The sequence below is a fragment of the Canis aureus genome, chromosome 27, assembly GCF_053574225.1.
Source record: "Canis aureus isolate CA01 chromosome 27, VMU_Caureus_v.1.0, whole genome shotgun sequence".
In the NCBI taxonomy this organism is placed as follows: domain Eukaryota; kingdom Metazoa; phylum Chordata; class Mammalia; order Carnivora; family Canidae; genus Canis; species Canis aureus.
Genome location: NC_135637.1, coordinates 45860413 through 45874397, shown reverse-complemented (window position 1 = coordinate 45874397; position 13985 = coordinate 45860413).

The following is a 13985-nucleotide window of genomic DNA, read 5'->3' as shown; positions in this document are numbered from 1 at the left end:
AGTTCGGCCTCTTATATCATTTCTTCTCAACACATCTTCAAACGCCTCCCAAAACACCTCCTCCGTTGGACCACTCATTCATCTTTCACAAGTCTGAGAAGGAGATTTTCTTAAGGCTCTGATCTAATCATATCTTAATGCTCAGAAAGAATTCTTTTTTAATTAATTAATTAATTTATGATAGTCACACACACACACACAGAGAGGCAGAGACATAGGCAGAGGGAGAAGCAGGCTCCATGCACCAGGAGCCCGATGTGGGATTCGATCCCGGGTCTCCAGGATCGCGCCCTGGGCCAAAGGCAGGCGCCAAACCACTGTGCCACCCAGGGATCCCGCTCAGAAAGAATTCTAATTCCACATATGAGAAAGGTCATATGATATTCGTCTTTTTCTGTCTGCATAGTTCACATTGCTTATGCCCTTGAGGTCCATTCAAGTTGTCACAAAGGGCAAACTTTCAATCATTCTGATATTTGTAGCTGCCTCCTACAGGACACCTCTTAGTCACTTGGCTCTGAAGGTCAAGGAAGCTTGTGCTCTTGATCCCATGAAACTCTTATAACAAAGAACACCCAGAAAGGAGCTCATAGCCCTGTCTGGGGTCTGATTTTTAAAACTGTAACCAGGAGACACCCCTCTAAGATCTAGGTCTGGTGGCTGGTATGGCTTACTCTTGTGGGTCCCCTAGGACTGTAACCAATGGAGAAAGAGTTCTTCAATAGCAACCACCCCCCAGGGCATAGCTAGAGAAAACAGAGTCAGGAGCTCAGTCTTCCTGTAAAGGAGGCGTGTTAGCTAATCGTTGTGACTGCAGCTTGAGGGGCAGGCTTCTAATTAAAAATGCATCTTGGGGCGGACTATAATCCTTTTCAGAGAATTTAGAGGACATATTCTATCATCGTCTTTAACCCTCTGGTGTGCTTCACAGTGCCAATATATCCTGGAAGGAAGATTTCTACACACCTGGTCCCTGGTTTATGCAGCTGCCACAGGGGATACCCCTTGATTGCCTGTCACTGGTAGCCTGGGGGGCTTGTATTCCTGAGTTCCACAGGACTATGGTAATTGGAAGGACAGTTTTTAGCAGGCTACCACCCCAAAGGCACTGCACAGACAGCATACTCGGGCAAATTCCCAGTCTTTCTGAGCAGGAGGCCTCTTTTCTTGTCCTAGATCTTTGGCCTGAGGGGTAGGTCTTAGGTCTGACACACATCTAGTGGTCAATAGAGCTGCTAAAAAGGAACGCAGGTTGTTGAATGACCTACAGTATTCATTCATGAATGAATGAATGAGCATAGTAAGAATGTCACAAGAAGATGGAAAATATAGGAAACTATGGAATAGAAGACACAGAGCTGAATAATACAAAACTGAGCTGAAAAATACACTAGAGGGTTTCAACAGAAAATTATAGATAAGGCAGAAGATCAATTAACTTGAAGATAAGACAGGGAGCTCACCTAATCAGAACAGCAAAGGAGAAGGAATGAAAAAAAAAGTGAAGATAGCCTTATAAACTTGTGGATAGCATAAAATGGACTAACATTTGCATCATAGGGCTTCCCAAAGTAAAAAGAGAGAAAGGGACAGAAATCTTATTTGAAAAAATAATGGCTGAAATACTAAATTCCCTAACCAGGAGTAAAAAAACAGACATCCAGATCTAGGAAGCACAGAGGGTTTCAAATTAGGGGATCCCAAAGAAATAAACACCAAGACACATAATAATTAAAATGTTAAATTTAAAGACAAGAAGAAACCATTAAAAGTACCAAGAAAAAAATAATTCGTTACATACAATAGAACACACCCCTCTCCCTGCGCCCCCCCCCCCGCCATAAGAGTATCAGGTATTTTTCAGCAGAAACTTTGCAGACCAGAGGGAGTAACACAATACATTTGAACGGCTGAAAGAGAAAACCTTCTGACCGACACTAGTCTACTTGGCAAAGTTATCATTCAGAAGTGAAGGAGAGAGACTTTTCTAAACAAGCAAAAGCTAAAGGACTTTCTCACCATTAATACAGCCTTACAAAGGATGTTAAAGAAAAAAAAAGCAGAAACAACCCAAGAGATGCTAAAGAGATTTCTTTCAATTGAAAAGAAAGGGTGCTAATTAGTGTTTAGAACACATATGAAGAATAGTTCTCACTGGAAAGGTGCATATGTGGTAAAAGACAAATAATAAAAATAACTGATTACAATTAAGTAAGGGATACACAAAAGAAAAACATGTAAAATGTGACATCAGGAACATAAAACATGGGGGGAAATAATGTTGAGCTTTACAATGGGATCAAACTTAAGTTGTTATCAACTTAAATAGACTGTTATAGAAGTTGCTTCACGATAGCCATAAAGGAAAAACCTATAGGAAATATGCAAAAGATGAAAAGAAAGAAATACAAGCATACCACTAAAATAAATCAAAGCACAAAGGAAGAGAGCAAGAGAGGAAGAAAGGAAGAGATCAAGACTATACAAACAGCCAGAAAACAATTAATAAAATAGCACTAAGCCTATAATACATAATCAATAACTAGTCAAAATGTAAATAGACTCAATTCCCCAATCAAAAGACAGAGTGGCGAAATGGATTAAAGAACAAAATCTACCAGGGCACCTGGGTAGCAAAGTCAGTTAAGCATCTGATTTTTGGTTTAAGCTCAGGTCATGATCTCAGGGATGTGGGATTGAACCCCAAGTCAGGTTACATGCTTGGCACAGAAACTGCTTGAGATTCTCCCTCTCCCTCTGCCCCTCCTGCTCACGCTTGAATGCTCTTTCTCTAAAATAGGTGAATAAATCTTTAAAAAATAAAATAAAAATTAAGACCTATCTGTATGCTGCTTACAAGAGACTCACTTTATATGTAAGGACACAGAGAGACTAGAAGTGAAGAGGTAGGAAAAGATATTTTGTGCAAATGAAAACCAAAAGAAACGTGGAGGAGTAGCTATACTTATATGGACAAGACAGACTTTAATAAGAGACAAAGATGGGCATCATATAGTGATAAAGGAGCCAATTCAACAAAACATATAACATTTGTAAATATGCACCCAACATAGGAGCACCTAGATATATAAAGCAAATACTAACAGACCTAAGCAGAGAAACAGCAATACAATAATAGCTGGAGACTCTAATTTCGCACTTATGTCAATGCATAGATTATCCAGACAGAAAATCGATATGGAAACACTGGCCATACAGTAGACCAGATACTTAAAAATATTCCATCTAAAAGCATCAGAATACACATTCTTTTCAAGTGTAGGATACTGAACAACAACGGGACAAAGAAGAAATCAAAAGAGAAATAAAAAAAAAATCTTGAGACAAATGAAAATGTAACATACCAAAACTTACGGAATGCAGTTCTAAGGCGAAAGTTTATAACAATGCCTACCTCTAAAAACAAGGACATTTTCAAAAAGCAGCCCAACTTTACACCTAAAGGAACTTGAGAAAGAAGAATAAATAAGCCCAAAGTTAGAGAAAGGAAGGAAATAAAGATCAGGGAAGAAGTAAAATACAAACTAAAAATACATGGAAAAGATCGATTAAAGAGCTGGTTCTTTGAAAAGATAAACAAACTCGACAAACCTAGACCTAGACTCACCAACTAAAAGAGAAAAACTCAGAATGAAAGAGGAGATGGAATACTGGATACCACAAAAATACAAAGTATCAAAGAGATTCCTATAAACAATGATGTGCTACACAAACCGGACAACTTGAAAGAAATAGATAAATTCCTAGAGGCATACAACACCCCAACACTGAATGATGGTGAAATAGAAAATCTAAACAGACCAATGATGAGGAAGAAGATGGAATCAATCATCAAAAACCTCCTAACAAACAGAAGTCCAAGATCAGAAGGCTTCATTGCTAAATTCTACCAAACATTCAAAGAATGAATACCAATCCTCTCAAAGTCTTTTAAAAAATAGAGGAGGTGGCTCAGTATTTTATCATGCTCACATCATTGTTCCAGTGAGGCAAGTGTGGGAGAAAAGGAATGACTAAAGGATAGCCAGTCTTATTCCTCAATGTGGATGCACAAGACACACAAAATCCTAACAGGAATTGGGAAAAGGAGAAATGGAAGATTTAAATAATTCTGAATCCAAATAGCCAAGAAAAATAAAGGTATTTCAGAGATCCCAATAACCATCTCAAGTTACCATACAATGTTTTACGACGTGGTAGCTGGAGGACAGGCGTGCTACTTAAAGCAGTGCTTTCCTACACTGGCTGCATATTAGAATCATTATTAGAATCATGGAGCAGCTAAAAGCACGCAGATGCCTACATGCAGAGAATCAGAAAGTCTGCTGTGAGGCTGGGGAGTCAGAGCCCACTCAAGGGGAGTTTAGAAATACTTCCCAGGTGGTTCTAATATATGGCCAGTGCAGAGAAGCACTTTGCTGAGATACAAGAACCTAGGCATTCCTGGCTAAGTGCTGGTGCCAGGGGAAGGGAAGCAGGTAAGCTTTCAGCAAAGCAAATGGGCTCAATTTAGCATTTATGAAAGCTAAAGAACTTATCACCCTCTGCCGCTAGCTCACTAGGAGTGTAGGAAGCTGCACACCCCCACCCCCTCACTGCAGGCAACCTTTGGTGTGCCAGGACATCTTTAAGTCTAAGAGCATAAGTGATTCCTAATAGGCAGCCACTAAAACTATTGAAAATGGGGAGTCAGTCAAGTGGCCTGACTGCCAATGTGTGGCTTCGCTCAGTGAAGTCTGATGAAGCTACATGACAAAGATGAGTTGAACGAGAATAGCCAACTCATCTGTAATAGGAAAAGCATTTACATTTGTGGAACGCCCTTACCTTTAGAAAGCACATTTAATCACTGGCCAACATGGACATCTATTACAGCCAAGGCACTATGGGACACACATCTAAATAAGACGGGGTCCAACCCTCAAGGAACTAGGAATGGAGGGGAGAGCACAAGATCTATACCCAACTAGCTGTGATAGACTGGAAGCCCCGAGGCCAACTGACAATGAAACAAAATAGTTCAGAATTTGGTGTGTGGGCTGCAGAGCAGGGAGCCATGAAAGACTTTTCAAATGGCACCACCAAGGTTAGGGTTTCTGATGACAGGGATTAAAGAGCAAGTTTTGAAATAAATTAAATAAATTTGGTTTGGAGACCACAACAATAGTGTAACATAGGCCTTTCCAATTTATAAAATTAACTCTCTGCAGCTCCAGTCACAGGTAGTCAAGTACCAACATCCTTATCTTACCAAAAGGGGACAAAATAAGGAAACTGAGGCAAAACAAGGTCAACTGACTTGCTTAGTTAGACACGGTAGGCACTCCATAATTACATCAGAGGGGAGACTTTTTTTTTTTCTAAGCGCAGTTGCCTGTTTGACAGAGGAATAAGTCAGTGGCAGTGACAGGTTCAGCATCCTTACCTCGCTCAGCTGTGTCTTCAGTTCCTGTACTTTTCTGTATTCTGGAGTGTCAAGCACCACTTGGTATCTGTCTCACATCTTCCTCGCCTTATCAGTGTACAGGTAGTTAGACCTAAAGAAAAAAAAGAAAACAGAAGCACAAGTTAATCAGTCATTGAAAGAATTATATTGAGGCTGGTGACGTGGTAATGGAAGCTGTGCCAGGGTAGCTATGTGTCATGAAGATGTGCACTCGCCCAGAACTTGCGCACGTGCCGGCAGCGGACCATGTCAGGAATGTCACACAGGAAGCAGCCCAGTCCTGAGGATCTGCAAGTCCTCCTTATATTAAATCTGTGTGGCAGAAACAGAAAATTAAATAAAGCTGGCCAGGATTAAATGCAAACCAGGAACCAATAAGAGTAGTGAGACCTTCATGTTGATACAGGTTTCATTTTGGTTGAACACGTCCACCCTATACTCTTAGTTGGCTTGCACTCAAATGAATCACAGGTTTTTAAATTTAATCCTGAGCTAAGGAAAATATTGCTATTTGTTGTTCTTATACTGATGGGAGGAAAGCATGGATTGAATGGAGTGGCCTTTCAGGAGATGGAAACATTTAAGGAGAAACAAACATGGGAGGAGGAAGTTGCTAATGAGTATGGGCGTGGGGATGAGCAGGAGAAGGATACTACATGGGACCCAGGACGAGACGAGGTAGGGTGAGGGGCCGGTCATGGTTCAGTGTTGAATTCAGAGTGGTGGCCAGCAATGCTTGTAATTCCTAAACGTTCTTCCTACTACTGTTTCCGTGGTTGGAGAAATGCGGGGTCCCGCTTCCACACAATTTCACCTCCAAGCTGTATACCCAGTGTAGAAGGACTCAATGCAGCAGGCAGTTCAAAGATCACCAGTTGGCTTACATGTACACAGCCCCTTGGTATGAGCTTTTCTGAAAGACCCAGACGAGATGCTTACGTCACTGGTGATGTCTCCCACGTAGCGGCAACGGATCACTTGGGGTGTGTAAGGCAGTGAGATCACGTGGCCTTGCATCTTGAAGAAGTCTGATTTGTAGATCAACTGAAAAAATGGCCCAAAACACACACATCAGAGACCACATGGCTGACATTCCTCCCGGGGTGCCACAGCCTGCCCTCTCTCTTAAGAAAATACTCACCTCACTGACAGCCTCTTGTGTCTTCTTGACTTGGCGGATTTCAGGTGTATCAGGAGTTGTGTGAATCTTGTCTTTCAGTCTGTGGTACAATTGTCCATACACGTGGATGGAACTGGAGAGTATGATGCTGAGTGAAATAAGTCAATCAGGGAGGACAAACATTTTATGGTCTCATTCATTTGGGGAATATAAAAAATAGTGAAAGGGAATAAAGGGGAAAGGAGAAAAAAATGAGTGGGACATATCAGAAAGGGAGACAGAACATGAGGGACTCCGAACTCTGGGAAACGAACAAGGGGTGGTGGAAAGGGAGGTGGGTGGGGGGTGGGGGTGACTGGGTGACAGGCATTGAGGGGGGCCCTTGATGGGATGAGCACTGGGTGTTATGCTCTATGTTGGCAAATTGAACTCCAAAAAAAAAAAAAAAACTGTCGATACTATCTCTACACTGGAAGCAAAACCACTGCAGGTATTTAGTGTGGGAAGATGAGGGCAACTGTTGACTAATCAATAATCAAATATTCTACACAAAGAGCCATTAGAGGAGCAATTAAGGATCAAGGAAGTGTCTGACAGGAAAAAAGAGGAAATGGTACTTATTTTAGTTAGGTGAAGAATTCTGAGCATAAAGTCTTCCACATTCTATCAGATGGTTGGATATGGTCAGATATACAGGCCAACCATGTATATAGAAAACCAGGGTCACGAATTAGACTAAAATGCAAATTCATTAGTAAATGTTTCATAACGAATCTCAAAAAAGGAATTAATTTACATCATAATCTGTGAATTGGGATTGACAATGGCATTGCCAAATACAAAAAGACGTCACCGATGGATACAAACACCAAAATGGTAACAAAAAGGACCCTCTCATTCCTTGATGATACAGAGATTTCTAACTAACATATAGTACAAAGCCGTGGCCTCTGAAACTCAATACCCCCCCCGCAGAATCAACATTCACTGTACCTCACTGGTAACATTGTTCACCCTCTGGACATGGACAAATGGGATTTCTTTAGGGCCAAGTGTGTATCTGTGTGCCTTGATGTGTTCCCACTCTTCTCTGTATTTGTACTGGGAAGGCAGAGTCAGAACGAGTTCGCTGCTGGGTCACAAAGAGTAGCTGTACATTCCTCACACAGGAAGGACTGCTGCTTACATTTGAAAATCACTCTCCATGGATTAAGTACAAGAAAAAGTCAGGGACAAAATGTCACCAGTAAACAGGACCTTGGCAATTATTTTCTTGGCTATATAAGCCAGGTGCAGAGAGGAATAAAATTCAGTGTTGCCTAGAAAAACCTGCTGGCAGGCAGCTATGAAAATAAAAGGGAAACCGTGTGTTTTTATGTTTTTTAAAAATTTTTTCTTGGTGTTAAATTTGCCAACATAGAGAATAACACCCAGCGCTCATCCCATCAAGTGCCCCCGTCAGTGCCTGTCACGCAGTCACCGCCAACCACCGCCCACCACCCCTAGTTCGTTTCCCAGAGTTAGGAGTCTCTCATGTTCTGTCTCCCTCCCTGATATTTCCCACTCGTTTTTTCTCCTTTCCCCTTTATTCCCTTTGACTATATTTTATATTTCCCAAATGAATTAGACCGTAGGATGTTTGTCCTCCTCCGACTGACTTAATTCACTCAGCATAATATCATCCAGTTCCATCCACGTTGAAGCAAATGGTGGGTATTTGTCATTTCTAATGGCTGAGGAATATTTCATTGCATACATAGACCACATCTTCTTTATCCATTCATCTTTCGATGGACACCGAGGCTCCTTCCACAGGTTGGCTATTGTCGACATTGCTGCTATAAACATTGAGGTGCAGGCATCCCAGCATTTCACTGCTTCTGTATCTTTGGGGTCAATCCCCAGCAGTGCAATTGCTGGGTCGTAGGGAAGATCTGTTTTTCACTCTTTGAGGAACCCCACACAGTTTTCCAGAGTGGCTGCACCAGTTCACATTCCCACCAAGAGTTCAGGAGGGTTCCCCCTTTCTCCACATCCTATGATTTGTAGTCTCCTGCCTTGTTAATTTTCGCCATTCTCACTGGTGTGAGGTGGTATCTCATTGTGGTTTTGATTTGTATTTCCCTGATGGCAAGTGATGCAGAGCATTTTCTCATGTGCATGTTGGCCATGTCTATGTATTCCTCTGTGAGATTTCTGTTCCTGTCTTTTGCCCATTTCATGATTGGATTGGTTGTTTCTTTGCTGTTGAGTTTAAGAAGTTCTTTATAGATCTTGGATACTAGCCCTTTATCTGATATGTCATTTGCAAATATCTTCTCCCATTCTGTAGGTTGCCTTTTAGTTTTGTGGACTGTATCCTTTGCTGTGCAAAAGCTTCTTACCTTGATGAAGTCCCAATAGTTCACTTTTGCTTTTGTTTCTCTTGCCTTCGTGGATGTATCTTGCAAGAAGTCACAGTGGGCGAACTCAAAAATGGTGTTGCCCATGTTCTCCAGGATTTTGATGGAATCTTGTCTCACATTTAGATCTTTCATCTGTTTTGAGTTTATCTTTGTGTATGGTGCAAGAGAGTGGTCTAGTTTTGTTCTTCTGCATGTGGATGTCCAATTTTCCCAGCAGCATTTATTGAAGAGACTGTCTTTTTTTCCAGTGGATAGTCTTTCCTACTTTGTCGAATATTAGTTGACCATAAAGTTGAGGGTCCACTTCTGGATTCTCTATTCTTTTCCATTGATCTATGTGACTGCTTTTGTGCCAGGACCACACTGACTTGATGACCACAGCTTTGTAGTACAACCTGGAATCTGGCATTGTGATGCCCCCAGCTATGGCTTTCTTTTTTAATATTCTCCTGGCTATTAGGGGTCTTTTCTGATGCCACACAAATCTGAAAATAATTTGTTCTAACTCTCTGAAGAAAGTCCATGGTATTTTGCTGGGATTGCATTAAACATGAAAATTGCCCTGGGTAACGTTGACATTTTCACAATATTAATACTTCCAATCCGTGAGCATGGAATATTTTTCCATCTCGTTGTGTCTTCCTCAAATTATTTTAGAAGTGGTCTGTAGTTTTTAGGGTGTGGATCCTTTATCTCTTTGGTTAGGTTTATTCCTAGGTATCTTATGCTTTTGGGTGCAATTGTAAATGGGATTGACTCCTTAATTTCTCTTTCTTCAGTCTCATTGTTAGCGTGTAGAAATGCCACTGACTTCTGGGCATTGATTGTGTATTCTGCCATGCTCCCAAATTGATGTATGAGTTCTAGCAATCTTGGGGTGGAGTCTCTTGGGTTTTCTATGTAGAGTATCATGTCATCAGCAAAGAGGGAACGTTTGACTTCTTCTTTGCCAATTTGAATGCCTTTTATTTCTTTCTGTTGTCTGATTGCTGAGGCTAGGACTTCTAAGACTATGTCAAATAGCAGTGGTGAGAGTGGACATCCCTGTCTTCTTCCTGATCTAAGGGGAAAGGCTCCCTGTGCTTCCCCATTGAGAATGATATGTGCTGTGGGCTTTTCGTAGATGCCTTTTAAGATGTTGAGGAATATTCCCTCTATCCCCACAATCTGAAGAGTTTTGATCGGGAATGGATGCTGTATTTTGTCAAATGCTTTCTCTGAATCTATTGAGAGGATCATATGGTTCTTGTTTTTTGTCTTTCTGATATGATGAATCACATTGTTTTATGAGTGTTGAACCAGCCTTGCGTCCGGGGATACTTCCCTCTTGGTAATGGTGAATAATCTCCTTAATGTACTGTTGGATCCTATTAGCTAGTATCTTGTTGCGAATTTTTGCGTCCATGTTCATCAGGAGTATGGGTCTATAACTCTCCGTTTTGGTGGGGTCTTTGTCTTGTTTTGGAATTAAGGTGATGCTGGCCTCGTAGAACGAGCTTGGATGTATTTCATTTCTATCTTTCTGAACAGCTTTAGTAGAATAGGTATGGGTTTTTTTTTTTTTTTTTGGTTTCTTCTTTAAACGTTGGAATAAATTCCCCAGGGAAGCCATCTGGCCCTGGACTTTTGTGTCTTGGGAGGTTTTTGATGACTGCTTCAATTTCCTCCCTGGCCTGTTCAGTTTTTCTATTTCTTCCAGTTCCAGTTTTGGTAGTTTGCGTCCATTTCTTATATGCTGAATTTATTGGCGTATAGCTTCTCATGTTTTTAAAATTGTTTGTATTTCCTTGGTGTTTGTAGTGATCTCTCCTTTCTCATTCATGATATTATTAATATGAGACTTCTCGCTCTTCTTTTAATAGGGCTGGCTAATGGTTTATCTATCTTACTAATTCTTCAAAAGAACCAACTCCTGGTTTTGTTAATCTGTTCCATAGTTCTTCTGATATCTATTTCATTGAGTTCTGCTCGAATGTTAATTTGTCAAATCTCTTCTTCTGCTGGGTGTAGGATCTATTTGCTCTTTTTCATCTAGCTCCTTTAGGTGTAAGGTTAACTTCTGTATTTGAGTTCTTTCCAATTTGTGGATGGCTGCTTGCATTGAGATATATTTCCCCCAAGGACTGCTTTTGCTGTATCCCAAAGATTTTGAATGGTTTTATCTTCATTCTCATTAGTTTCCATGAATCTTTTTAATTCTTCCTTAATTACCTGGCTCACCCTTTCATCTTTTATCAGGATGGTCCTTAACCTCAACGTGTTTGAAGTACTTCCAAACTTCTTGTTGTGATTTAGTTCTAATTTCAAGGTATCATCCTCTGAGAATAAGCAGGGGATGATCCCAATCTTTTGGTATCGGTTCAGATCTGAGTTGTGATCCAGTATGTGGTCTATTCTGGAGAAAGTTCCATGTGCACTTGAGAAGAATGTGTATTCAGTTGCATTTGGATGTAAAGTTATGTAGTTATCTGTGAAATCCGTTTGGTCCAGTCTATCATTTCGAGCTCTCGTTTCTTTGACATGTACTTAGAAGACCTATTTAGTGTAGAAAGCGCTAGATTGAAGTCACCAAGTATAAGTGTATTATGATCTAAATATGTCTTAACTTTGGTTATTAATTGATTGATATATTTGGCAGCTCCCACATTCGGGGCATATATATTGAGGATTGTTAAGTCTTCTTCTTGGATAGATCCTTTAAGTATGATACAGTGTCCCTCTTCATCTCTCACTACAGTCTTTGGGATAAATTTCAGTTTATCTGATATAAGGATGGCTACCCCTGCTTTCTTGTGAGGACCATATGATTGGTACGTGGTTCTCCAACCTTTTATTTTCAGGCTGTAGGTGTCCTTCTGTCTAAAATGAGTCTCTTGTAGACAGCAGATAGATGGGTCCTGCTTTTTTATCCAGTCTGAAACCCTGTGCCTCTGTATGGGGTCGTTAAGCCCATTCACGTTCAGTTACTATTGAAAGATATGAATTTAGTGTCATCTTGATACCTATTCAGTCCCTGTTTTTGTGGATTGTTCCATTGGACTTCCTCTCCAAGAGGAATTTTAAGAGTCCCCCTTAAAATTTCTTGCAGAGCTGGTTTCCTGGTCACATATTCTTTCAGTTCCTGCCTATCTTGGAAGCTGTTTATCTCTCCTATTGTGAATGAGAGCCTTGGATAAAGTATTCTTGGCTGCATGTTCTTCTCATGTAGGACCCTGAATATATCCTGCCAGCCCTTTCTGGCCTGCCTGGGTCTCTGTGGAGAGGTCTGCTGTTAATCTAATATTCATCCCCATAAAAGTTAGAGATTTCTTGTCTCTTGCTGCTTTAAGGATCTTCTATTTATCTTTGGAATTTGCAAGCTTCACTATTAAATGTCGAGGTGTTGAGCGGTGTTTATTCATTTTAGGTGGGGGAAGGCCTGTGTTTTTAGTCCCAGCACAGCTTGGAAGTTAGGACCTGCAGGGAAGAGAGGAGCGACTATTTTTGAGGCCAACAAGTGGCTTTCCAGATGGATTTACCAGAAAAAAAAAGACATATTAGGTGGTTGGATCTGCAAGTGTCTGATTTGGATACTGTAGGTTTGGGTCTTTGGTTTTGTGTACTGGCTGGCCGGCAAGCTTGGGTCCCAAGACTCCGAAGGCAGCAGAAGAGGGCTGCAGGCTGTGTGCAGCGCCCCCGGGCTCTGCCCTGCATGGGGCTCCCTAGCATCCCCAGCATCCCTGCAGGGTGGTGGGAGCCACTGGGCTAGGAAGCCCCAGATAGCAGGAGCCCCTTCACCCCCAGCTTTCTACTCAGTGTGCAGAGGGCATGTGGTGGGGCCAGTATCGGAGCCAGCTAGCCCACAAGCAGTCCTGTCTGCCCAAGGGACGCACACAACATCCTGTCCCCAGGCAGCTGCAGCCGCCCATGGGGTGCCTGGGGTCACAGGGATGCTCCTACGCTTCTTGAGGCAAAGGCGCTGTGATGACCACACTCAGCGGGGGCCTCCACACACACCCCCGGCCCCCAGGGGCCCAGGTCAGCGCCCCTCCCCTGGCAGGCCGTGGTGCGGGGAGGCACCTACATAGGTGATCTGGTAGTGCTTTTCCCTGGAATGCTGGAAGGCGGCTGTGTCACCAGGGAGCCGGTATCCTGTGCGCTGGTCACGTCGGCCGGCACCTGGGTACAGGTCCTGCGGAGGGCGAGGGGTCAGGCTGCGCCGGGGCCCATCGAGTCATGCGCATCGCACGCGGCCCATGCCAGGCTTTCGGTCGGGATGCAGCGTGTTCTTGTTTACCAGGCCGATGTCATGAGGAGTCAGAGGAGTTCAAAGGGCCAGGTAACTAATGCATCATCCTTGACCCCCTGCTTCGAAACCGACAGGTGCCTGCGTGCTCCACTGCCCAGGCCTTGGGCTCAGATCACATCTCTGAGCCCATCAGTCTCCCTGCTCGACCCCCACCCTCCTCGCTAATGCTCCCTCGCTTCCACTCTGTCGAGTAAATAAACCAAATCTTTAAGAGAGAGAGACAGAGAGTGAGAGAGATGCCTGGGGGTGCTCAGGGTGTGACGCTGGGTCATGGGATTGAGTCCCCAACGGGTTCCCGCAGGGAGCCTGCTTCTCCCTCTGCCTGTGTCTCTGCCTCTCTCTGTCTCTCTCATGAATAAATAAAACCTTAAAAAAGAGAGTGAGCGAGTGAACGATGAGTGAAGGGGCCCATAGGAAATAATTCTTCTATGTTTTGAACGTATGCCCAATTACCTGCATGGAATCGAGCAAGAAAACGGGAGCAGTAGAGAGAACAGGCAGTCAGTGCCGCCTGTGTCGTGAACCCTTAGGTGGCATTCACATCATCACAGTCCCGGAGACAGTCATAATGATAAGGCACATCCCTGGAACCCCATTCCTCCAATAAACACAGTGTCAGGCCATGAAGAGGTCACGATTCCCCAATCCCTGGCAGATGGGGGAAAGGAGTTTCTGACCATGATCCTAAATAGCCTGTCTTTGGGG